This window comes from Lissotriton helveticus, chromosome 6 (genome assembly GCF_964261635.1).
Source record: "Lissotriton helveticus chromosome 6, aLisHel1.1, whole genome shotgun sequence".
Lineage (NCBI taxonomy): Eukaryota > Metazoa > Chordata > Amphibia > Caudata > Salamandridae > Lissotriton > Lissotriton helveticus.
The window spans coordinates 2,119,808,540-2,119,832,673 of NC_136067.1; positions in this window are offsets into that span (position 1 = coordinate 2,119,808,540).

Genomic DNA, 24,134 nt, shown 5'->3' on the forward strand with positions numbered 1-24,134 from the left:
ATGGTTATTACAGAACTTTTGTTTCACAGGCTTCTTTATATGAACTGTATTCTCACATTGCAGCATGGGCGTTGTACCTTTTATCTCACAGAATGCCCTGCTGTACACTGAGGTCGGAGGAGGCTGCCACATGCTGTCACACCCCCACCCAGAGTGCAGGCCGACCGACTCGTCGCCGCAGGGGACCCTCATAAGAGGGCGGACACCGTAGTGCCACAAGATGGCAAGCGCACCAGCCTTCTGGGTTTCAGCAGCGGGCAGCCAGCTGCAGGCGCGTCACTTCCAGTCGGGGGGGAGGGGGTGGTCGGGGTATTTAGGCTTCCCCCTCCCTCTAGGAGGCCTCTTTGTCTCCATCTTCCCTCGATGTTGGTCGTGCCCAGGATCGTCTGGATCGGAGGTGAGCTGCTTTTCCCCCTTCGTGCTCGCTCCCCCCAGTAGGGGGGTTGAGATGGGCCAGGCGGCCTGCTTAGTAACGGGCCGCTGAAGCTGGGGCATGTATATGTCTAGACGATGTTTGTTTTATGATTTATGTGTAGTTAGATGTTTTTCTTTGGGGCTGGGGACTTTGCGGGGTGCTTCCCCTTCAGGTATCCAGCAGGGCTTGTTTTATTTATGGGTTTGTACTTTTCCTGCCCGGGTGCATCTTACGATTTTCGTTCTAGGAGGATGCATGCGTCCGAGCCGGGTCTCGGCAGTTTGAGGTGGTAGGGGTCGAGTCTTTGCGACTAGGGGTTTCTTGCCTTTTATCCCCCCCTCCCTGGTTTTATCTTCCCTGCTGGTAGGACTTCGGGCATCTGGGATGTTGCTACGGCCGAGTGGTTTAAGCCGGAGTCAGTATCCAAAGGGCTTTTCCCCGAGCAGGTCCATGCCCTCTCGCAGTGAGACTCGTCCTTCCTAGCGTTTCTCCAGCTAGGAATGCAGTGGACCCTTTAACCTTTAGTCGGTTGCACATGTCCGCCGGCGTAGTGTATACTATCAAGGGTAGCGTTCTCGCTTAGCATGCGAGAGGTAGCGGGTTCGAGACCTGCATTATTATAAAAATGCTTTTTCCGGGGTAGAACGTCTACTCGGTGCAGCCCCGGGCCGATCCACGCTTTTTAACAGTAGAGAGTTCGCTTAGCATGCTAGAGGCAGCGGGATCGTTGCCCTCATTCTCCTAGGTGGTTTATTTCCAGGTCTTGTAGGCTCGCTGTGGTTTGGGATTTACGGCACACGCGGGTAATGGCGTACGGTTGCGGCCATTTTCTGGGGAGCCATTGTCTGGCCATTTGGGTTTTGGCGCCCAGGAGGCCATTTTCAGGGGTAGCCTGTTCCTTCGGCACACGTGGGGAGGGGCTTGGGTGTGTGGCCATTTATGGGCAGCATTTGTTGATGTCCGACACATGTGGTGCAGGTCCCTGGGTGCAAGTAGCAACACTGCACTACGTCCTTTGTTAAGGGCATCAGTAGAGTATTCCAAATAGTTAACGCGCTTTTTAATTAATTAAGATTAAGGCGAAGCGGCGTTCTTTACGTCCAGGAGCGGAGAGAGATGTGTATGCGCTAGTGAGCGATACAGGCCCTTTGCTCCTTTGGGGAATTGTACGAGCGTTCGTTTCTCTTCACTCTCTGGGCACTCGCCCCTGCGGCTTTCCTGGGAGTTTATGCTGTAGCTTTGTACCCACTTTTGCCACTCTCGGGGATTTTCCCCTCATCTCCTGGTGGTGTGCCGCTCGGCCTGCGGGCCGTTTTTCCCGGGCAACACCTGGAACAGAGTGTGGTGCTTCTTCTCCTCTCCCAGCACTGTTCCCGTCGCGGGGAGTTTCTGATGTGCACCGCTGTCCATGCGGCATTGGTCAGCGCGCTGCGTTTTCCCTCCTGTTGCAGCGCCTGCTTGCCCCCGCACTGCGGAGTGGGGCGATCACAGGCTTTCCCTCCAGGGTCCGTGTTCTCCTCTCCAGCCGGGATTCGGCCCCGGCGAGGTTGGCCTGTAGTCCAGAGGTGGCTCTTGCGTCGTGTTGCAGCCTCGGCCACGAGCAGGTACCGGACCTTGATAACCTGTGCTACTGGGAGCTCCCGGGCCGGCTATCCTCATGCAATGGGGGATCCAGACAGTTGCAGGGGGGAGGGGGGGTATTTGCGGTTCCACATGCCTTGTGCTGGCCAGTGCTGAGGGGGACGTCCCTGGTCCCGGTCGGCAAAACGCTGTGGAGTGCGGCGAAGTGACGCGCACGCCGTGTGTCTCTCGCTGGTTTTTTCTTAAGAGTATGCTATTGACTCTCTCTCTGTTAGGCGTTTTGTGATTCCTTTTATAGGACTCTGTGTCAGAGGTATTCAGGGTATTTAAGGAGTCCCTCCCTACAGTTACTTACTGTTTTGTCCGGGGGGCGGGGGAATCTCCTTGAGCAGGAGACACCATTGATGAACGTTCTGGTCATGTCAGGCTCTCAGACCTAGTTCATTCGTTCAGGCCTGTTTAATACTACACTCCCATGGGGGAGGTTGTAATTAATTAGATGCAGCCTTTTTTTAGAAGGCCACTTATGCATCTTATTCCCAATCCCCCTACCTCCCCTCCCCCCACCTCCTATCAGGCACTCACCCTGGGGCGCTGAAAGAATAATAGTGTAAGGGTGGTCAGAGCTGAGATATGTTATGTATCAGTCGGCACTAACATGTGTGTACTTTCAGGAAATGGGTACGTGTACGATTGGCGAGGACTGGCTTGAAAGAAGCTGGGCTATGGTGGCACGGCGCCAAAAGCTGAAGGAGCAATGCAGATGGAAAAGCTCAGCTGAAAGAATGAAAGGAACGTTATGACAATGTATTTTATCTTTCAGGATCTAAAGCAAAGTAAGCAGCGCAAAGGACGAGTAATCGGTCCAGGGGACAATTGGCGGGCCAGATACAGGTATATGGTTAAGGACCAGTCCTTGGTGTGGACACAGAGGGAGGGTGCGAGCACACAGAAAGGGAGAAAGAACACGACAGAGTGTTGTCAGAAAGATTGTCACCTACAAGTGCACCAACTAACGTTACCTATTTCCCTCCATAGCACCTTTTTCGCTCTCTCTCGCTGAGTTTACTCCGCATCGATCGCACTTTTCGTTTCCACCTTGTCGCACCATTGTGATGTAAGTATGGAGTGGTCTGGGACACGCACCAGTTGTTAACACAAGACGGACAGGGTACTTTTCTCCGTGTGTGCGCTGTGGCTGACCCTATTTTTTATCCCCAGATCCCGTGAGGGCGAACAGAAGTGAGAATGGACAGCCAAAGGTCCCCCCCCTCTTTCAAGAAAATACCCAGGTGGAGGACTATTTGCTGGGCACCTCCCAAGACGCAGTGTGGGCAGATTTTATGGAGATGGCAAAGCTTAAAGGCCTTGCTTGGGCACAGAGTTTGATGCACACTCCAGAGCCAGATGATTCTGGTTTTCCGGGTGAATCTCCATCGTCGGATACCCAGAACAGTGCCGACGCCGCTCACTCCAGGCCCAAACGGATCAGAAAGCCCACTGTTAGGGTTTTTCCCCTGGAATCTCTGCCGCAGACACAAAGCAAAACGGTGGCGATCCCCCGTGAGGTCCCGTCACAGGGGGCAAGTGCTACGCCACCGCCCCCGGTCCTCTCTAAGGACAACCAGGCTGCCCAAGGTAATTTCGCAACAAGAGACGATCTGGCTAAAATGATGGACACTTTGAACAATTTTATGGGGCATTTCCAAGGGGGGTTTACTGCTGCTAGCTTGCCTCAAGTTGGGGGTAGTAGCGTTGTTAGCGTGAGTCCTGCTCCGGCAGCTTCCACTGTGTGGTCATCTGTGTGGTCCCAGGATGCTTGTTTCCGGTCCAGGGAAGACATGGCTTGGCAGTTCGGGCTGGACTGTTCCCATGAGGCACAGGGTCAGACTGATTTACATATGTCCATGTCTGAACTGGAGTGGCTGAGTGAGCTAAAGAATGGTGATGGATTAAACCCAGATCAGTTGACTGGGGGTGAGTGTTTGATTTGCTCAAACGCTCCGTCCATCATCCCCTTTTGTATCGTTTTTTTCGCCCTAAGTTGGCAGGGTATGCTCAGACGTGAGTCCCTTGCTCACTTGGCCACTAGATTCAAGATAGCCTGGCTGATGAGGATTATGAATCCGAAACCGGTCCCAGGATGCTTGTTTCCGGGACAGGGAAGACATGGCTTGGCAGTTCGAGCTGGACTGTTCCCATGAGGCACAGGGTCAGACTGATTTGCATATGGTCATGTCTGAACTGGGGTGGCTGAGTAAGCTAAAGAATGGTGATGGATTAAACCCAGATCAGTTGACTGGGGGTGAGTGTTTGATTTGCTCAAACGCTCCGTCCATCATCCCCTTTTGTGTCATCTGTGCAAACTCCTAAGCAAGGGGATACAGTGCAGGCTGCGACCACAACAGTGGCTAATACAAATATGACTGGGGCGCAGAGTGCGGCGCCGTTGGGGAGTCCACCCGCCGCTCCTCCCCCGGTCATTCCACTGGTTCCCAGCACGCCCTCGGCCGCTACAAACGCTTCCGCAGGGGTGCCCCCTGCTGCCAGCCCATTGCCCGTCCCCCTGCCTTCTCCTGTTCCTGCGATCTCCACCGCACCGCTCCTTTCTGGGTGATGCTCCTTTGCTTGGCAGGTACAACAAGCTGCCAAAGAGGGTATTTGGAAAAGGGAGTTTATAGATATCTTTACCCTCCTTATGTTGGGTCAGGAAGGCATGGACGCTAGAAAGTTTGGGGCTAAGGAAGATGACAAAAAGGTAAAGTATCAGCCATAGCCTGAAAAGAACATTGCTAATTGGCTAGAAGCTTTCTCCATTTTAGCGTCTGTCACCATGGAAAGATTTCCTGAACAGGGCCCAGGCCTGGTACAATATTCTAGGATTATTCACAATGAGGCCTTGAAATGGGGTGGTAATGGATGGATCAATTACGATAGGGACTTCAGAAGGAAAATGTCTCAGTGCCCAGAGATGAACTGGGATCAAAAGGAGGTGCAGCTCTGGATGGAGCACATGGGAGCACGGGGTCAGCTTGCAGTTGGAGGAACAGGTAGTCTTCCCAGTGGGCAGTCTTCTACAGGGGGGTCCTCCCAGTTTCGGGGTAAGGGTAAACACGCCTTTCGTGGGGGCCGCAGAGAGGGTGGTTCCAGAGGTGGCTTCAAGCGTCCCCCCCCCGGGCACTTGCCGTCTCTTCGACAATGGGTCTTGCTCCTGGGGTAAGACATGCACATTCGTACATGCCTGTAACACTTGTCGGGGACCTCACCCCGCAACATCATCTTCATGCCACTCCAAGCAGAGCTCCCAGCCAGCTAGTAAAGGGGGACAGTAATTTGGTGACAGGCAGCATGTCTCCTTTTCTGGCTTCTCCTTACACGCTTTCAGACCATCCCCCGTTGCAGTTAAGCGAGCATTCTGGGCGCTCTCTTTCTCCAGTTTCACCCTCTCCTCCACCAATTTTGCACCTGCAAGCGCCACTAGGAGGGTACCCTGTGATACTTGACAACATCACTCCTTTGCTCAGGCGCTATCCTTTAGAGGCAGACAGCCGCTTGCTGTTGTTCGGTTTCCACGAAGGTTTTAAGATCCCTTTCACAGGTGCTCTGGGGAGCAAGGATGCTGACAATCTTAGATCTGCCAAGGATCAACCAGAAGTGATGAGGGCGAAGGTGGAAAAAGAGAGATCTTTGGGCAGAATAGGTGGTCCTTTCCTGTTCCCACCTCTTGAGAATTTTGTGGTATCTCCCCTGGGGGTCGTTCCCAAAAAGGAACCAGGTGCCTTTAGACTCATCCATCACCTCTCCTACCCTAAAGGGACTTCGGTCAATGATGGGCTAGAGGAGGGAGCATGCTCGGTGTCATATTCCACGCTGGACGTAGCATTGTATCTGGTCAGGAGGGCGGGCAGAGGGGCCTGGTTAGCCAAAGCAGACATTGAATCAGCTTTCAGGTTATTACCAGTCCACCCGAGCAGCTATCACCTGCTAAGTTTCAAGCTAGACGGCAAGTTCTACTATGATAAATGCATGCCCATGGGTTGCGCTGTGTCCTGTGCATACTTTGAAGCTTTCAGTTGTTTCCTGCAATGGGCACTCCAAGACACATACGGTGTAGAGGGGGTAACTCATTACTTGGATGACTTTTTGTTCATCGGGAGTGACGGGACACAGCTTTGCTCTCAGGCCCTGGCAGACTTTGTTCTTCTCACAGACCACCTGGGGGTACCCCTTGCTCCTGGTAAGACAGTGGGGCCAGCGCAAATTTTGACTTTCCTGGGAATAGAGATCGACACGATTGCAGGGGAGTCCAGGTTACCAGCGGATAAGGTGCGCGACCTGACTAACAAGATTCAGGCGCTGGTAGGGCTGGACAAGGCTTCCCTGGGGTGCATCCTGGGCATCTTAGGTCTCCTCAATTTTGCTGCCAGAATCATCCCAGCAGGTAGGGTCTTTGCCAGGAGACTCGCTAGGGCTACTGCGAATCTATCCAAAGCTGAGCAAGGGGATTCAACACGACCTGGCCATGTGGTCAGAGTTTCTGTTCAACTTCAATGGTGCAGTGATTTGGAGGGCTCCTTGGGCTGGCAGCCCTGACCTTGCCCTCTACACAGATTCTTCAGGTAGGCACGGTTTTGGCGCCATCTTAGACAGGGAATGGTGCGCTGAGAAATGGCCCAACACTTGGATAAAGAAAAAGGTGCCAACAAAGATCACTGTTCTCGAGCTCTTCCCCATCGTAGTGGCCTTCCACTTATGGCCTGCTATCCTGTCAGCCAAAAGGGTCCTGCTGTGGTCAGACAACTTAGCAGTAGTACAGGCCATCAACTCTCACTCTGCTAGTTGCCCCCTGGTTTTATGTCTGCTGCGCGAACTGGTGCGAACTTGCCTTTACAACAATGTCGAATGCAGGGCGCGACACATTCAGGGTGTCACATGGTTCCGAGAGGCTGGGCCAAGAGCGAGAGCGGAAGCCACCCCCTTCCCAGTACACCTCTGGTACCTTCTGAAGTGGTGAACAGAATGAGGGCTCTGGGGGAGATGTTGTTGGAGCCGAACACTAACAAAAGATACAAAGCATGTGTGAAAAAATTTTGTGCCACTGTGGGGCCGTGGGAGGACTCTGGGGCAGCCGCAGAGTTGAAAGTTCAGGCCTTCATTCTGTGGGCCAAAGATAACAAAAAGAGCTATTCTTGGATATCAGGCCACCTATCAGCCATTAGCCACAATGCCAAGTTGAAGGGGCAGGCTGACCCTACCAGGACCTTTGTCATCAGAGCAGATTTAAAGGGGTGGGCTGCAGGTGAACCCAAAGTGCCCGACAACAGATCGCCCATTGATTTCATAACACTCCAAAGAATGATCTTGTGTTTGCCTCAGGGTATTTCCTCTGTTTACGAGACGGCTTTATTCGCATCTGCTTTCAGTTTAGCTTTCTTTGGCGCTTTCAGGATCTCCGAGCTGGTGGCCAAATCTAAGAATGACACGTCAGGTGTAGCTATGTTTCTGCAGGATGTGTTGGTTACAGGTGATGCTCTAAAGATCACCCTGCGTCAATCCAAAACTGATCAGCAGGGAAGGGGGATTGAGTTTTGGTTACAAAGGCTAGGCTCGCCCAAATTTTGCCCAGTGAGCCTCCTGGCGGCTTACCTTGCCATCTGCCCATATAGTGAGGGTTATATCCTCTTGCATTCAGATGGCACGCCGCTCACTAAATATCAAGTGGAACATGTCATGCATGCATGTTTGTCTTCGGCAGGTGTCTCTACTCAAGGCAAACGGTTCAGCACACACTCTTTCCACATAGGTGCAGCTACAACTGCATCCTCTGAAGGGGTACAAGTAGAGGGCATTAAACAATTAGGGAGATGGACCTCAGACTGTTACGAGAGGTACATAACAGCAAGTAGTTCTCAGAGATTGCAGGATAATTTGTGAAACTTTTGTTCTGGAACTATAGGCAGTAACCTGTGATTTTGGGCACTCTTGGCCCTGTCCCACAAACTGTGTTTTGCTGTGTATGTTTTGCAGTGTGGTTTTTCTTGCCAGTGTGTTTTATTACATGTTTTAATAAAATAGTTACGTACAACACTTTTCTTTATTTACCGGTGCTGGGCCACGAGGGGGTTTCCAAGTTGGCTCTGTGGGCTGAAAGCAGGAAGTGGAATCATGGGTTTAGCAAAACTCATTTTGTATGGCGAGGAATTGCTGGCTTGCGTTGGAGCGGGGTGCTGGGCTTACTAAAACAAGAATTACAAGGGAACGCCCACCCCCCAGACATGCTTATCCTGCACCTGGAAGGGAATGATTTGCCTATCCTAGGTAAAAGGTTCCTTCTGAGGGACATGAAAGTGAACATTTCCAAGATCAGCAACTTATTAGGACCTTTCGAGCTGTGGTGGTCTGAGATCACACCACGCCGGGTTTGGCTAGGGGCTCGCTCTGGGCAAGCGATAGAAGTGGCGCGAAGGAAAGTGAACTGCGCAATGCGTAAATTCGCGGAGCTGATGGGCTTTGGCTTCATTAGACATGGGGAACTTCACGCCAAATCCACTGGTTGCCTTGACGAGGAAGAAGTCCACCTCTCCAAAGTAGGCATGGATTTATTTCTGTTGGACATTCAGGAAGCCCATCTTTCAGCAGGCTGCGTTTAGGAAGGTTGAGCTCAGGTGGGGGGCCCTGACTGTGATGGTTGCCACATTCAGGGCTGTGGAGGAGTTACAGAATGATCCAGAGGCGAAAGGTACTCAGGAGTACCCTATGCAGAAGCACAAAGGGTGCTGAGGCCCAATATCCCCGGGAGATCTGTGCGGTGGACCCTGGAGTGTGACGGCGCCCCGTTATCCTACGGGTGGTTGGTTACCTGGACAACCGGGGGTCGCTTGAACGCTCCGCCCCTCGTAGGGGGGGGGTGTGAGCAAGAGGGTGGACCAATGGTTCACCGGACATGGGAGGGGCTATCCTCTCACCACAACCGCTAAGCACCGTCTGGCCAAGGCTGCGGGCTACTTGGCCTATCAGGTGGCAAGCTGCGAGGGGCGGCTTGCCTTTGGATCATCTGTAAGATAACCCACCTTGTTTGGCATAAGTTATGCTAATAAACCTGCAGCTACTTTTATCCCAACAACAAGTTGTCTTGTCTGTTTATTTATTGATGTGCAACATGTTTATTGGGGGGTTGGTGTGCGGGCCGATATTGGCACTATGTGACTTGTACATGTGCGTGTACAGGAGCCGGGCAGAAGGGTGGGGGACAGGAGGGGAGGGCACAAGAGGAGGGCACATGAGGTGGTTACTGGAGACAAGTGCACAGAGGGGCACAGGAGCCTGACGTGCAGTGAGACCAGTGGTCGAAGTGGGAAACAAGCATTTGCAATGCAATAGGTCTCGCATTAGCAAAGTTTGAAGTTGTTGGTATTGTAAATGGAATTTTTTTAATCTTTTTGTTTTTAAAAGCGTCCATGGTGCATTATTTATTCTAGTTTTATGTAGTACTATATTCCAGCGTTTTAGACGTTGCAGCGCTAAAAGTAACAGCTTTTACAGAAAACGGCACGTTGCTTTAGTAACTGGGTTTTAATAATGTAATGAATAAACGTCTGTATTGTAGAAATACTATTAAGTTGCCCAGAGACAATTCGCTTTGTGGTGTTTTTTGAATTTAAGTTGTCATAGCTGTTGAACCAAAAATGAGGAGACCCGGCCCCAACAGCAGGATGGAGAGCGAGACCTTGGACAGGCTCATGTGGCCCTCAGTGTTCATATGTTATTCCGCCAAAATAGCTCAGTTGGTAAAAGCACCCTCTGCAGCGGGCCGCCAGAGTCTGGTTCCAGGCCTGGAAAAGGCACTCAACCATTCACCCTCCAGAGTCTGATGAATCGCGTCATGTAATAGGAGAGCGCGTCTTTAGTACACCACTCTATAACTGCTGTCAATCATGTTGTGTCTGAAGTATTGTTTATTTAATGTGCACGTCGCGTTCTTTTCAGCTTGATGTGTCTAGAATGGTCTAGTCTGGAGTTTCCCCCGAAGGCCTCCCAGCGCTGTGCCCGTCCCGAGCCTGACAGTGCTGCCCTCATGTTGGCATTTTTGTACAGCTGGGCTGATCTTGGGGTGCCGCTGGCAATATGGCTCAGTGAGTTAAGTTTCCTTGCTGATGTCTAGTGTGGTTTGTGCATTACAGCTATAAATTCTTTCAAGGCCGACTCCGACTTTCATCAGTGCTAGGCTGACACTGTTAATCTGGTTAGTAGCAGCCACAGTTACTGACAGTGCATCTAAGCGATAACAAACTAAGGTGTGGAGTTCTGTTGAGGTCTTCTATGTGATACAGCAGTAGCTATAGAAGTACCATGTAAGACAATACATTAAAATGTTATTTTATTAGAACTAGCTCCCACTGTGCCTGTGTTGCACGTACTTTGTTTCCTTAACTACACCCCTACGCCCCCACCCCCCCGTGCCCACTCGCTGACCCCTGCCTCCCGCCTCCCAGCTGCTCCTACCTCCCAGCTCCCCTTAAATTGGCAGGGGCTGCGCAGTGAGGAGAGCGACCCTTGACCTTCCAGGTAGGTCGCTCCCCTCCGCTGCAGCTCTACCAGCGCTTTGTGCCCTGTGCCCTTGGCTTTGTTCCTTTCCAGCTGCCCATTCCTGTGTGCTGTTTCCTCGCCCCCCTTGCCCACTGATCGCTTTCCCGCAGCAGCTACCTCTGTGGCCCCACCTCCCGCGCCCACTCGCTGACCCCTGCCACCCGCCTCCCAGCTGCTCCTCCCTCCCAGCTCCACTAAAAATGGTGCCAGCTGTGCGGCCGTGCCTAAGGGAAGCCCGTCTGCACCCATCCGCGCCCAGAGCCAGAACCCCTGGCCCCTGCACCAGCCATGAAGACCGCCTCCGATACGACACCAGCACCCTCATCGCTCTCAACCCAGGACGAACCCCTGCCTGCTGCAGAGCCACCCCGAAGCGCACCCACAGCCCCTTCGCCTGCCAGAACTGCTGCTTCTCCTGCATCGAAGACGCAGAGACCCCCGCCACAACAAAATACAACCAGCTCCGATGCATCCTGATCAACATCCGCTCCGCACGCAAACATGCCGTCGAGATCTGAGACCTACTCGACACACATCTCCAGACGTCGCCTTGCTGACCGAGACCTGGATGAACGAAGCCTCCTCCCCAGACATTGCCATAGCCATCCCCGACGTATATAAGATCGCCCGCAGAGACTGCACCAACGGAGTTGGAGGAGGAATCGCCATCGTCCACAGGAAAACCATCAGGGTCTCAACAAACACCGACGACACTTTCAGCACCGCCGAACACATGCACTTCCAGATCCACATGGAGCCCAAGACCACCCTAAGAGGCACCCTCATCTACAGACCACCCGGACCCCGACCGCAATTCTGCGACGCCATCGCCGACTTCATCAGCACGCACGCACTAACCTCCACCAACTGCATCCTCCTCGGAGACCTGAACTTCCACCTGGAGAACAACAATGACAGCGAGTGCGAGTATACTGATGGCAAGACAGCTGTAGGAGGTAGAAAGTACCTATGCAGACGGGGAGGATATTATATTTACTTGTTGTTGTGAGGTTATAGATGCCCCCGTTCCTTTGGTCATCTGCCTATCTGCAGCTCCTACCCCCAGTTTTGCATCCTATAACTACAGTTCTGGCTGAACATTTTACTCTTCTAAAACAGTGCAACTGCAGCTTTATTGGATGATTTACGGATTGAGACGTCGTTTACTTTGCTTTACTTAAGGGCTTATTTTATACCCATCTTCCACGTTATCCGTGCCTGTCCGGAGTGTGACTACCTCTGCCTTCAATTGATCCGATAGAGTTAACGCAATCCTACATATTACGTCTCCTCTGCTGGCTGCAAGAAATGTAATCCACCAGCAACTTGGAGACTCTGTGATTGTTGAATAAACTTGGCTTCCATACGGGACTTCCCTATAAAACAACCTAGCCCTGACGAAGTTCCCACGGGAACGAAACGTGTTGGCTGAGGCCTTTTAAAGAATTGGAATAATAAAAGAACTCTTTTTTAAATATTACAACTTTCTTGGACTCCTACTTGTGGTGCACCATCCCTACCTATAAGAATTTGCATCTGTCTTGACAGTGGAGCTTCTCTGCGGCTAGCTCCGGATGTTCTTGTGCACAGCGTCTTACGGACTTGCCGATATTTGAAATTTAAGTGCGAAGCCCTGGTCAGCTGCAGTTGTGTTTTTTGGAACGACAGCAACTCCGCCAGCCTGATAGACAACCTCGGACTGGAACAGCTCGTCACATCGCCAACCCACATCGCCGGACACACGCTCAACGCTATCTTCTGCTCTAGCCCACACGTTTCCTTCAGCCACATCTCCGAACCCACCTGGACCGACCACCACTGCATCCACTTCACCTTCTGGTAACCCGTCGCACCCCACTGCACCCCACTGCACCCCGTCGCTGCTGGGGAAAAATCACCGAAGTACAACTACAGACAAACCTCGCACTCAACCCACCGACCAACCCTTCCAACTCCGACGAGGGTGCACGAACCCTCAGACGATGGATGGACGACTGCGCTAACACCTTAGCCCCGATGAAAAAACCAACCCTCAAAGACACCAACAAGAAAGCCAACTGGTTCACCCCGGAACTCCTAGCGTCAAAGCTTACCTGTCGGAAGTTGGAGCACACATGGCTCAGCGAGAAGTCGCCGCACAGCCCACAAAGACGTCATCCGCAACCACCACCACCTCATCAGGACCGCCAAGAGAACCTCCTTCAAAGACCGCCTCGACAACAACGCATACAACCGCAAGGAGCTCTTCAACGTCGTGAAGGGACTCTCCAACCCCAGCTCCAACGTCAACGACATCCCACCATCGCAAGCCCTTTGCGACTTCCTCGCCTTATTCTTCTACCGCAAGATCACCGACATCCACAAAAGCCTCAACCCCCGGATGTCCCTTACAGGCCCCAACACGCCGGAACAACCTCACCCCACCGACAACGACCCCCTGACAACCTGGGCCAACGTGAGCATAGAAGACACAATCAAGACCATGGGCACAATCCACTCTGGCTCGCCGTCTGACCCTTGAGGTTCCGTGAAAATTGTAAGTGATGTTTTCGACTCGCACGAATATGGTCGAGTCTGGTATCTAAGAACCGCAAATGACGAGTTTAGTAAGTATGCGCAGTTTCGCTGTGCTAACTTAAACCGTTCGTTTGATATGTGGGTTTTTTATCTGTACCCACGGGTTCCATCTTAGATACGGCATCCATTTTGTCTCTTGCCCTCAAGTAGCCAGCGAACGGACACTGTCCGCTTCGTTACCCTGGGACTCTCAAGATATTTGTGGAAGACACATGTTCTTTGTAAATATCTTTTACGATGAGGGGGATGATACTGTAAGGCAAATGGCCCCGCTCGAGGCTCATCTTGCCGGGTCGGTTTATTGTCTCAGCCGTGCATCTCATTAGGCACGTCCCTTTGATGCCTGTATCTTGTGTTTCCCGATACCTCCCCTTTTACACTCTTTTCAATCCCCCACTGTCTCCATCTTCCTCTGCACCTGTCCTTGTCCCTATTTCGATCTGTTTTACTGCCGATTGGAATTCACTAATGTTGGGAAGATGGGTTTTTACAGTTGGGAACCGCCAAATGTTTCCGCACTTATGTTCCGGACCTTATGTGTACCAAAGTGACCAAAGCGACCCCTCTGGGGGATAATTATGGGAACCAGGTTGTAAACTTTTGTGTACCATGTTGTCCTATGAGTAAATTCTGTATAAAAGGAGCGATCCACAGAACCAATTTGAAGCAGTCTCCCCAAGTTGCACGTGTTGTACTTGTTGTGACTTCTGTGTTCCCTGCAGTAAATAAACCTTGAATCTTTGACGCCGAAGGAAGTGTCCCGTGTCTCTGTAGTTTGTGCGCCGAAACAGGTATCCCATGAAGGTTATAGGTGTTGTTCCCTGGCACCGCTGGTACTGTTAAAAAGTCCAGTCCTTCAGTTGGCGCCCAACGTGGGGCGACTTCAGCGGTACCGGTCCAAAGCCTGATGATCGTGAGGAACTTCGTGTGAAATCTCCGAGGGAAGGTGCACCCCGCTTCATCGATCCTGTTGTCGAAATAAGTGGCCCGAAGTTTTTCCCTGCGAAGATTCCCGCCTCCTGACGGCTGCGACGGACCGATGCCCTGACTGTCGACCTGTCTTCGACGCCCGGCGTAGACCTTATGTACAAGCGAGACGATAGACGGGCCTTCCTGGTGACGCCATTGAAGTTCTGAGTTAAGTACTTGTGGGTCGCTCCCAGTCCTTAGTAGTGGTTCTAGCTTTTGAAAGCTTTGTGGTCAGCCTTTAAGGCTTTGTGGTAATAGCTCACTGAGCTTTGTAATAGCCTCCTCAGGCTTTGTGGTTAGCTCTCCGAGCTTTGTGATAGTCTTAAGGCTTTGTTGTATTGCATGGTTCCATTGCATTTGTGGTTCTCAGTATTGGTCCTTAGTATTATTTGACAGTTGCAATTGCCAAAAACCGAGGGTTTTGACTTACACGAGGTTTTATTGCTTCAGTAATCCTTGAAGTTTGATACTAGGTTAGTGTGCACGATGCCTAGCCATAGTGATTTGTTTCGTATTTTCAAATGTTGCGCAATGGATTCCCGGTTGGAGGACTCGTGTCCGATACCTCCAGTTGGAACTCCAATACATGATCTTTATAGTCGACATGGGGTGGGTCCTATAATATATAATGATTACTGGATCCGCTATACAAAGAAAGACGGTGACCGTAGATGGCCGCCACATGGAACTTTTGAACTTTCGATTTTAGATAATCTTGAGGCTAAATTATTTTTAAAGAAAGCTAGGCCAGCTATGTTTGATTCCTTTCGGATATGGCGTAAAGAGGCCAAACAGAAAGAAATCAAACAACTTAAAAAAGATAAAAAGCAAGAGTTTGTTCCTATAATGCAAGCTATAAAAGAATGTAGACAAGACAAAGAAGAAAAAGATATGGAAATCGCTACTAGATTGCATCACATGAAAATAGATAAATGTTACCCAGTTTTACCGAATAATCTAGAAAAGAAAGAAGAAGATTTGAAGGAGGATTCCTTGTTATCATACTTGATGAAATCACCACCTCCTTATGTACAGGGTGCTACTGCTCCTGTAGCTCCTCCTATAGCTCCTCCTGTTGTTCCTCTTGTTGCTCCAGCGGCTGCGGGCCAGCCCGCTGTTAACCCTACGTTTGTTTCACCACCTGTTCTTGTTCCTACTGCTCCTGTACCTGTACCTTCGCAGACTGTTGTTTCTGCTACTCCGGCTATCTTGTCCGTTCCTACTATGCCTTCCTTCACCTCCAGTGTTGTTGCCCCTGTTTTTCTTTCTCCTTCTGTTCGTAAGCGTGTTCCTAACTCTGTGGCTACTCTTTATTCTCCTCTTTCTGGTCCGTTATTTTCATCTGATTCATCTGAAACTCCTCAGAGACGGAGTCAGATCCCTAGTGGTAGGGAGAAAGAGACGTTAGTAACAATGGCACATAGGTGGATAAGACATCCTGCTAATTACACTCCACGTGTGGTCTTCGACACGTTTTCTCAATTTAATGAGCCTACGCAGAGATTCGTATTTGAGGAAATGTGTAACTTTTTGAGAGAAGAATGGTACAATAATGATGTAGATGATGTACCGTCCGACATAATTGAACTTCAAAGTCACTTTTCGAACGGTATGATTATAGGAGACTATGTACGACGTGCAGTGGAACGCTTATTAGCATTCAGACCCACAGCACATTCTCGGGTGACATTAGATGATACCACTGAGAACTGGAAAGCGGTTCCTGGTCAATATCCCATTAGGGAAGTCCCGCCACTGTGGGTGCCTGGAGATCCGCAAGCTAACCCTGCGGTTCTACCGCATTTTCGAAGGGTGTGGATACATCTTCCATGGAAATGATCAGAAGTTTTGCAAGTGAAGCAATCCTTACCTGATCCACGTAAAAATCCGGCTGGTTATTATAAGGAGTTATCACAACTGGTGGAAGCTACTATTATGAATATTGCCGACATCGACATGTTGTTTGGCAATGTTGTACCACAACCAGTTTGGGCTACAATTCGTCAAGTCGATCACGCAATTGAATTAGGGGGTGATTGGGCTGCACTGCTAGCAGCTGATGCATTACAAGTTGGTGGGGCCAAGCCTGAACAGCTGATTTTGGATTTGCCGCAGAAAATCATTACGCTCATGAAAACTCTTATGCCAGCGATGAAGGTGAACTGGGATAAGTTATCAGCTTGTAAGCAAAAGAAAGACGAGAGTGTCTCAGATTTCTTTACAAGGTTTGAGGAAGCGTTTGTCGACCACAGCGGCCAGGACATGGGCGCTGAGGGAGGCCAGCGGTTATTCGTTGACAAATTCGTGTCAAATTTGTTGCCTGAACTAAGCAACAAATTGAAGAATTCAGAGAGTGCGTGGGCAGTTTCAACCCCTGCGCAAATATTAGCAACGGCCCAGTATTATGAGAATAGGGAAAAGGAAGAAAGTGATCGTGTAGAAAAGAAAACAAAAGAACTCAAAACGAAGGTTTTGTTGCAGCAAGCATACCCTCCACGATCAAACCAAAATGATTCACAACAGCAGTATCGACCACGAGCACAGCCCGATAGGACACAGCCGCGCTTTGACAACTTTGATCCCAGATCTTCACTTGGGTATAATCAGTGCGCATATTGTAGGAAAGAGGGACACCTAAAATATGATTGTCTTGCTTTACGAGACCGTCTGAATGGTGTGTCAGCACGAGGAAACCGTGGTGGTGGTCCTCAACAGGCACCACGTGGTAGAGGTTGTGGTTCATTCCACAATCAGAATGATCGTTATCAAAATCAATCAGATGTAAATAATTACTTTGACCAGCGAAATGCGGGGTCAGTTCGATCTGCACAATATAATGTGGATGATTATTACGTAGAGCACGAGACTGTTGTAAATGACCATTACTAGGACAGCCAACGACAAAGAGAGGGAGTAGTGTCAGTTCCGGTCGATCAGAGTGGGCCTTACGTTGCAGTGGCTACATCGGGTGTAGTTGAGCCTTTTCTGTTAGACACTGGTGCGACGAAAAGTTCCATCATGCATTCAAAACTCCCTGGCGCACCTTTGTCTGGCTTAACGAACGTTTCCGTTGGATTCTCTGGCGCCCCTGTTAGTAACCCAGTCTCTAGTCCTTTGCCTCTTATGATTGGACCCCGTGAGCTAACCGCTCCACTGATTCTATCTACAGGTTGTGGTGAAAATCTTTTGGGCCTGGATTTGTTGAAGCGATTATATGCAACATTGTATTGTTCCCCCGAAGGAGTGGAGCTTACATTGGGACGGAGAGTGATCTCTCCCATGTATTTATCGGTCGATAAATTCCCACCGGAATTGAGTTCTCTCCCTGCGTCTCTATGGGCCACAGGTCCCAATGACGTGGGCCTGTTAGACATTCCACCTTATGTGATTCAATTGAAACAAAATGCGCGATTACCGCGTTTACCTCAATATCGTATTTCTCTTGAGGGCGAACGAGCGCTGTTAGCAATTGTTCATGATCTCATTGGAAAGGGTGTTGTTGAAGAAACTCGTGGAAATGTATGTAATAGTCCTGTATTGCCAATTTTGAAACGAACTGACCCAACTAAACCTCCTGTGTATCGTTTTGTTATAGATTTGAGAGAGGTAAACAAAATAGTGGTTCCGCAATTTCCTGTGGTCCCCGACATTACGGCTTTACTAACAATGATTCCAGCATCTGCCTCCTGGTTCACAGTGATCGATCTAAAGAATGCTTTCTTTAGCATCCCGATTGCAGAGGAAAGCAGAGACCTATTCGGATTCTCATTAGGAGGTCGCAGTTTTAGGCTAAAACACGCTCCACAGGGCTACTGTGAGAGTCCGTCAATCTACAGCCAAGCACTTAAAGGTCAGCTTGATGCCTTTGTATTACCTAATGGTGCAGCTTTGATTCAATACATTGACGATCTTTTAGTGGCAGCTGATACGGAGGCTATTTGCAAAACGGCTACAGTATCATTATTGCACTATCTACATGACTTACACCACAAGGTATCGCCTTCAAAGCTACAGTATTGTTGTCAAGAAGTTACCTATCTAGGTCACTTATTGTCAAAAGAAGGGAGAAGGTTGACCCCAGAGAGAATTGCAGCGATTTCCCGAATGACTGTGCCAAAAACCCAAAGAGATGTTCGCGCCTTTTTAGGTATTACGTCCTACTGCAGACAATGGATTCCAAATTTTTCATTGTTGGCGAAACCATTGATAGCCCTTACATGCAAAGACGTTTCATCCCCAGTACCTTGGTCTGAAGAATGTCAGAAAAAAATTTCTGAATTGCGTGATGCGTTGTGTTCGGCTCCTGTGTTGGGCACTCCTGACTACAGTAAGCCGTTTACACTATACGTTCACGAGAGGGATGGTTGCGCGTTGAGTGTTTTGACACAACCTTTTGGTGGTAAGCAACGCCCATGTGCCTATTTTTCTTCGACTTTAGACCCAGTAGCAAGAGCCTTGCCAAGTTGCTTAAGGGCAACAGCGGCAGCTGCGGCGTCCATTCGACAGTCCGCAGGTCTAGTCATGGATAATATGCTCACGGTAATGGTTCCGCATGCAGTCGACACTCTATTGAATCGAACGAAAACTCAACATCTAACAAGTGCAAGATTGTCTGGATATGAGTTGACGTTGCTGGCCAGTCACATACGGATAAAACGATGTAATGTGTTGAATCCAGCAACATTGCTGCCGATCGACACAGAATCAAGTGATGAAGCAGTACATGACTGCTATCTCAAAACTGAAGAGGAAACTAAAGGTCGCATTGACCTAAAAGATACTCCATTGACAGATCCCGATGGTACTTTATATGTGGATGGTTCCAGTTTCAAGTTGCCGAACGGTGATGTGACAACTGCGTATGCTGTAGTTACATTGAGAACGATTGTGGAAAGCGCAAGGTTAAGTCAGAATTCGGCTCAGGCTGCTGAGTTAATTGCTTTGACGAGAGCGTGTGTGTTGTCTAAAGATAAACGGGTGAATGTGTTTACAGATAGCCAGTATGCGTTTGGTGTGGCACATAGTTTTGGACGACTGTGGAGAGAAAGAGGATTCCTTACGTCACATGGTACGAAGATTCAACATGGCCAGCTTGTAAATGATCTTTTGGATGCACTTACGTTGCCTAAGCAAGTGGCGATTGTTAAATGTAGTGCGCATCGTAAGGTGACGGATGATGTTGGTCGTGGTAATGCGTTTGCAGATGAAACTGCTAAGGAGACTGCCCGGAACCTTAGCACTCGAATGTATGTGACGAGTTCGGTTAGGTGGCCTGCAGAATCAAGTATGTGTGAAAACACTATCGAGAGTGTGAAAGCAATTCAGAATGAGGCCACCGAGACTGAAAAGACGAAGTGGAAAGAAAGTACGGGAAAGTTGGATGCGAATGGTTGTTGGATTGACTTATCGGAACAGAAAATATGGATGTTGCCTGATGCGTATGTGCTGGCTGTTGTGACTATGGCACATGGGTTAGCACGTATTAGCGCGAAAGGTATCTGTAAATTGCTGTTTCCTGTGTGGAAGAATGATGGTATTACGAAATGTGCTGAACGCTTGGTTAAGAATTGTATGGTGTGTTTGATGCACAATCCTGGTAAGGGCACTCCCACTCCAACTGGCCATTTTGCCCCTCCTGCGTACCCTTTCGAAGCTATCCAGTTAGACTTTATCCACATGGACAGATGTAATAATTTGAAATATGTGCTGGTTGTGGTGTGTGCATTTTCTAGGTGGATTGAGGCCTACCCCCTTAAGGATAATACGGCTTTATCCACGGCAAAAATTTTACTCAAAGAGTATTTTTCCCGCTACGGAATGCCTCGGGTTGTGTGGTCAGACAACGGAAGTGAGTTTGTTGGGAGCGTGATGAAGAATGTGTGTCGCGGGTTAGGGATTGTACAGAAATTCCATAGTGCCAATCATCCTCAGTCAGCTGGTTTGGTTGAAGGGTACAATGGCACCCTTAAACTAAAACTAGCAAAGATTCAGGCTACGACAGGTCTTTCATGGCCTGACGCTTTACCCTTAGCATTGCTGTCAACAAGGGCAACTGTACACTCCCGAGTAGGGCTCAGTCCCTATGAAATAGTGTTCGGTCGCCCTGCCAATGTTTGGGGGGTCCCTAGACCGGGTGCCTTTTGTGATCTTGAGTATCCAATGTTGATCGATTATCTTCATGACTTGACTGCTAAACTGAGGTTAATTCACCAACAGGTTCACGAAGCATTGCCGACGCAGACGGAGGGTCCAGGCCACCAGCTCCAGCCCGGAGATTGGGTGGTAACGCGAAACTTTTCGCGCAAGAACAATTTGGATCCCAGGTTCACTGGACCCTATCAGGTCCTCCTTGCCACGAGAACTGCAGTTCGTCTCGAGGGGCGGAAGAATTGGGTGCATGCCACCCATACCAAGAAAGTCCCCATCCCGTTGCCAGCAGACTCGTGGGTGAGGAAAGGCATTGCATCAACTGAAACCGAAGAATTGCCAGCGTTTGTACCTTTCAGCGACGCACAACCTGTCGGAGAATCCTCAGTGCAGCAAAAAGGCATTGTTAAACACTTGTCATCAGAAGACTCAAGACCAGAACATTCAGCTGATCAACAGGGCGTCGTCCCTTCGACGGATCTTTTGTTTAACGAACAGACACGTCCTGGGAAAACCCGATATTTTCTGCGATCCAGCACTAAAGACTAATAAAAAACCCCGTTCTGTCCCTTGACAAGTGCATTATCCCGTTTTCCATGATCAGTTTGAACACTCATACTATTGTATTTATTTTTGTACATATTCATTGAGCTTCGTTCCTTACACTTTTTGTTTCCACAGCTGAGAGACATTGTTTTCACATATGTATATATTTGTGAAATGAAGGCCGTAGGGCCGCGCGCGTACTTCCTCCTGGTTAGTAGGTCTTGACGCTAGGTTAAAGACCGTCGGTTCCTGGGAACTCCTAGGAATTGACTATTGCTACACAGAACGAAGTGCGTCAAGAAACGTTGCGGACGGTCATAGGGAATGGCATTTTTAAAGCTGATGGACTTGGAAAGAGCTCAAGCACAAAGATTCAAGCTGCAGCAACTCAGTCGTACCAAATGTTTTGTGTTTCAAATATTCGTACTGTTTGTGACTGTTTCTGCGTTATTGGCGGGTGGAGTATATTACACAATGTCTTACTTCTTGCCTTCTACCATACCTACTCCTACCCCTGACCTTAAACTCACCTCCACTGTTTCTCCTCATTCTTTTCACATTTTACCTGAACACGAGCAGGCTAGACGTGCAGAATTCCGCAACAATTCCTTTATTCAGCTCCTTCATCAGCATCAGTTAGTGGTTAACACTACTAATTGTTGGGTGTGTGGGTTGATGCCGCATACTACGGATAAGGGAATTCCATATCTGGTGTTACCGTATAGCTCCCAAGGGTCTGCTCGAGCATTTCAAACAATGTTTCGAAGCGCACTGGGTTTCCACCCCATTCGAGAACCACGTTCCCCCTACTCTGGTCCTACCTCGTACCAAAAATCTTTATCTATAGCAATAGAGGATTTAGATAGCGATATCTATGATCCCACGCTTATCCCTGAAGAAGAGGTACAAGCCTATAGGGTCCTAAGTAGAGGCGAATATAGTGTGTTCACTGGTGAAAAACAGCTTAAAAGCTCGCCTCCGATATGGGTCGTACCCCACATTGGCAATTTTTGTTTAATAGGTCGCAGCCGTAGATCGAAAGCCCGACTTGGAGAGAGTGCTTGCACTGAAAATTATATTTTGCCAATGGTCTCGTCCCCTGTGTTTCTGGCTGCCAAGGGTACATACTTTATTTGTCATGATCGTGCATATGCATGGTTGCCCTCTGACTTCATGGGCTCATGTTTTATCGCAAACTTGTTGCCTCCGACGTTTACTGTAGATGCAGATTATCACAAAACTAGAGTTGTGAGAGGCGTAATTAGCGAAGAGGATACTGCCGGTCAAGAGGCAGGAGACTTTTTCAAGGGTTTCCTCCCATTTTGGGGACCTATGGTTAATAGTAGGAACCTGAGACAGTTGACTCGAGTGGTAGAATCGACAGCTAATATTACTGCCAGTGCCCTTGGTAATATCACCACAGAACTTCAGGCGGATAGACTTATGACGTTACAAAACCGTATGGTTTTAGACGTGATCTTAGCAGATCGAGGTGGGGTATGTAAGGTGATCCATTCGAGCTGCTGTATTTTCATTCCTGATAACGCTCCGACTGTCTATCAAGCCATCTCGAAGTTGCATAAGATCTCCGAATCCATACACGTGGATGTAGGGGATTGGACGCTACTTGGATGGTTTTGGGGCCTGATGTCGACTTGGGGTTGGAAGATTCTGATGATCATTGGGGTCGTTGTAGCGTTCCTGTTCACGTGTTGCCTTTGCGTGCAGTGCGGTCCTGCCTTATGTGGTCTCTGTGCTACAACGTGTATGAGACAGCCACCTGTTACCAAAGGGTCTCGGTTGGACAGAGCTATGCTACAGCAACATCTCGAGGGTCTGATGAATATCGAATATGATTCCGACTAGTGCTTGCCTACATGAGGGCAAAAGGAGCGTCTGAGGTTCCGTGAAAATTGTAAGTGATGTTTTCGACTCGCACGAATATGGTCGAGTCTGGTATCTAAGAACCGCAAATGACGAGTTTAGTAAGTATGCGCAGTTTCGCTGTGCTAACTTAAACCGTTCGTTTGATATGTGGGTTTTTTATCTGTACCCACGGGTTCCATCTTAGATACGGCATCCATTTTGTCTCTTGCCCTCAAGTAGCCAGCGAACGGACATTGTCCGCTTCGTTACCCTGGGACTCTCAAGATATTTGTGGAAGACACATGTTCTTTGTAAATATCTTTTACGATGAGGGGGATGATACTGTAAGGCAAATGGCCCCGCTCGAGGCTCATCTTGCCGGGTCGGTTTATTGTCTCAGCCGTGCATCTCATTAGGCACGTCCCTTTGATGCCTGTATCTTGTGTTTCCCGATACCTCCCCTTTTACACTCTTTTCAATCCCCCACTGTCTCCATCTTCCTCTGCACCTGTCCTTGTCCCTATTTCGATCTGTTTTACTGCCGATTGGAATTCACTAATGTTGGGAAGATGGGTTTTTACAGTTGGGAACCGCCAAATGTTTCCGCACTTATGTTCCGGACCTTATGTGTACCAAAGTGACCAAAGCGACCCCTCTGGGGGATAATTATGGGAACCAGGTTGTAAACTTTTGTGTACCATGTTGTCCTATGAGTAAATTCTGTATAAAAGGAGCGATCCACAGAACCAATTTGAAGCAGTCTCCCCAAGTTGCACGTGTTGTACTTGTTGTGACTTCTGTGTTCCCTGCAGTAAATAAACCTTGAATCTTTGACGCCGAAGGAAGTGTCCCGTGTCTCTGTAGTTTGTGCGCCGAAACAGGTATCCCATGAAGGTTATAGGTGTTGTTCCCTGGCACCGCTGGTACTGTTAAAAAGTCCAGTCCTTCACCCTTTCCCACACCACATCTTCAACAAAGCCGGCAGCTCCATCGCACCCCATCTACGCAACATCATCAACCTTTCCTTCGAGACCGCGACCTTCCTTGAAAGCTGGAAACACGCCGAGATCAACGCTCTACTGAAGAAGCCCAAGGCGGACCCAAGCCAACTGAAAAACTTCCGGCCCATCTCCCTGCTTCCGTTCCCAGCTAAGGTCATCGAGAAGATAGTCAACATCCAACTCACCGGCTACCTCGAAGACAATAGGTTCCTGGATCCCTCCCAATCAGGTTTCCACAGCAACCACAGCACCAAGACCGTCCTCATCGCCACAAAAAACGACATCAGGATACTACTGGGCAACGGCTAGATGGGGCCCTCATCCTCCTTGACCTCTCCCCCGCCTTCGATACCGTCTGCCATCGCACACTACGCGCACGACTCCATGACGCAAGGCCCTGGACTGGACCTCCTCCTTGCTCTCCAGCAGAACACAGAAAGTCCGCC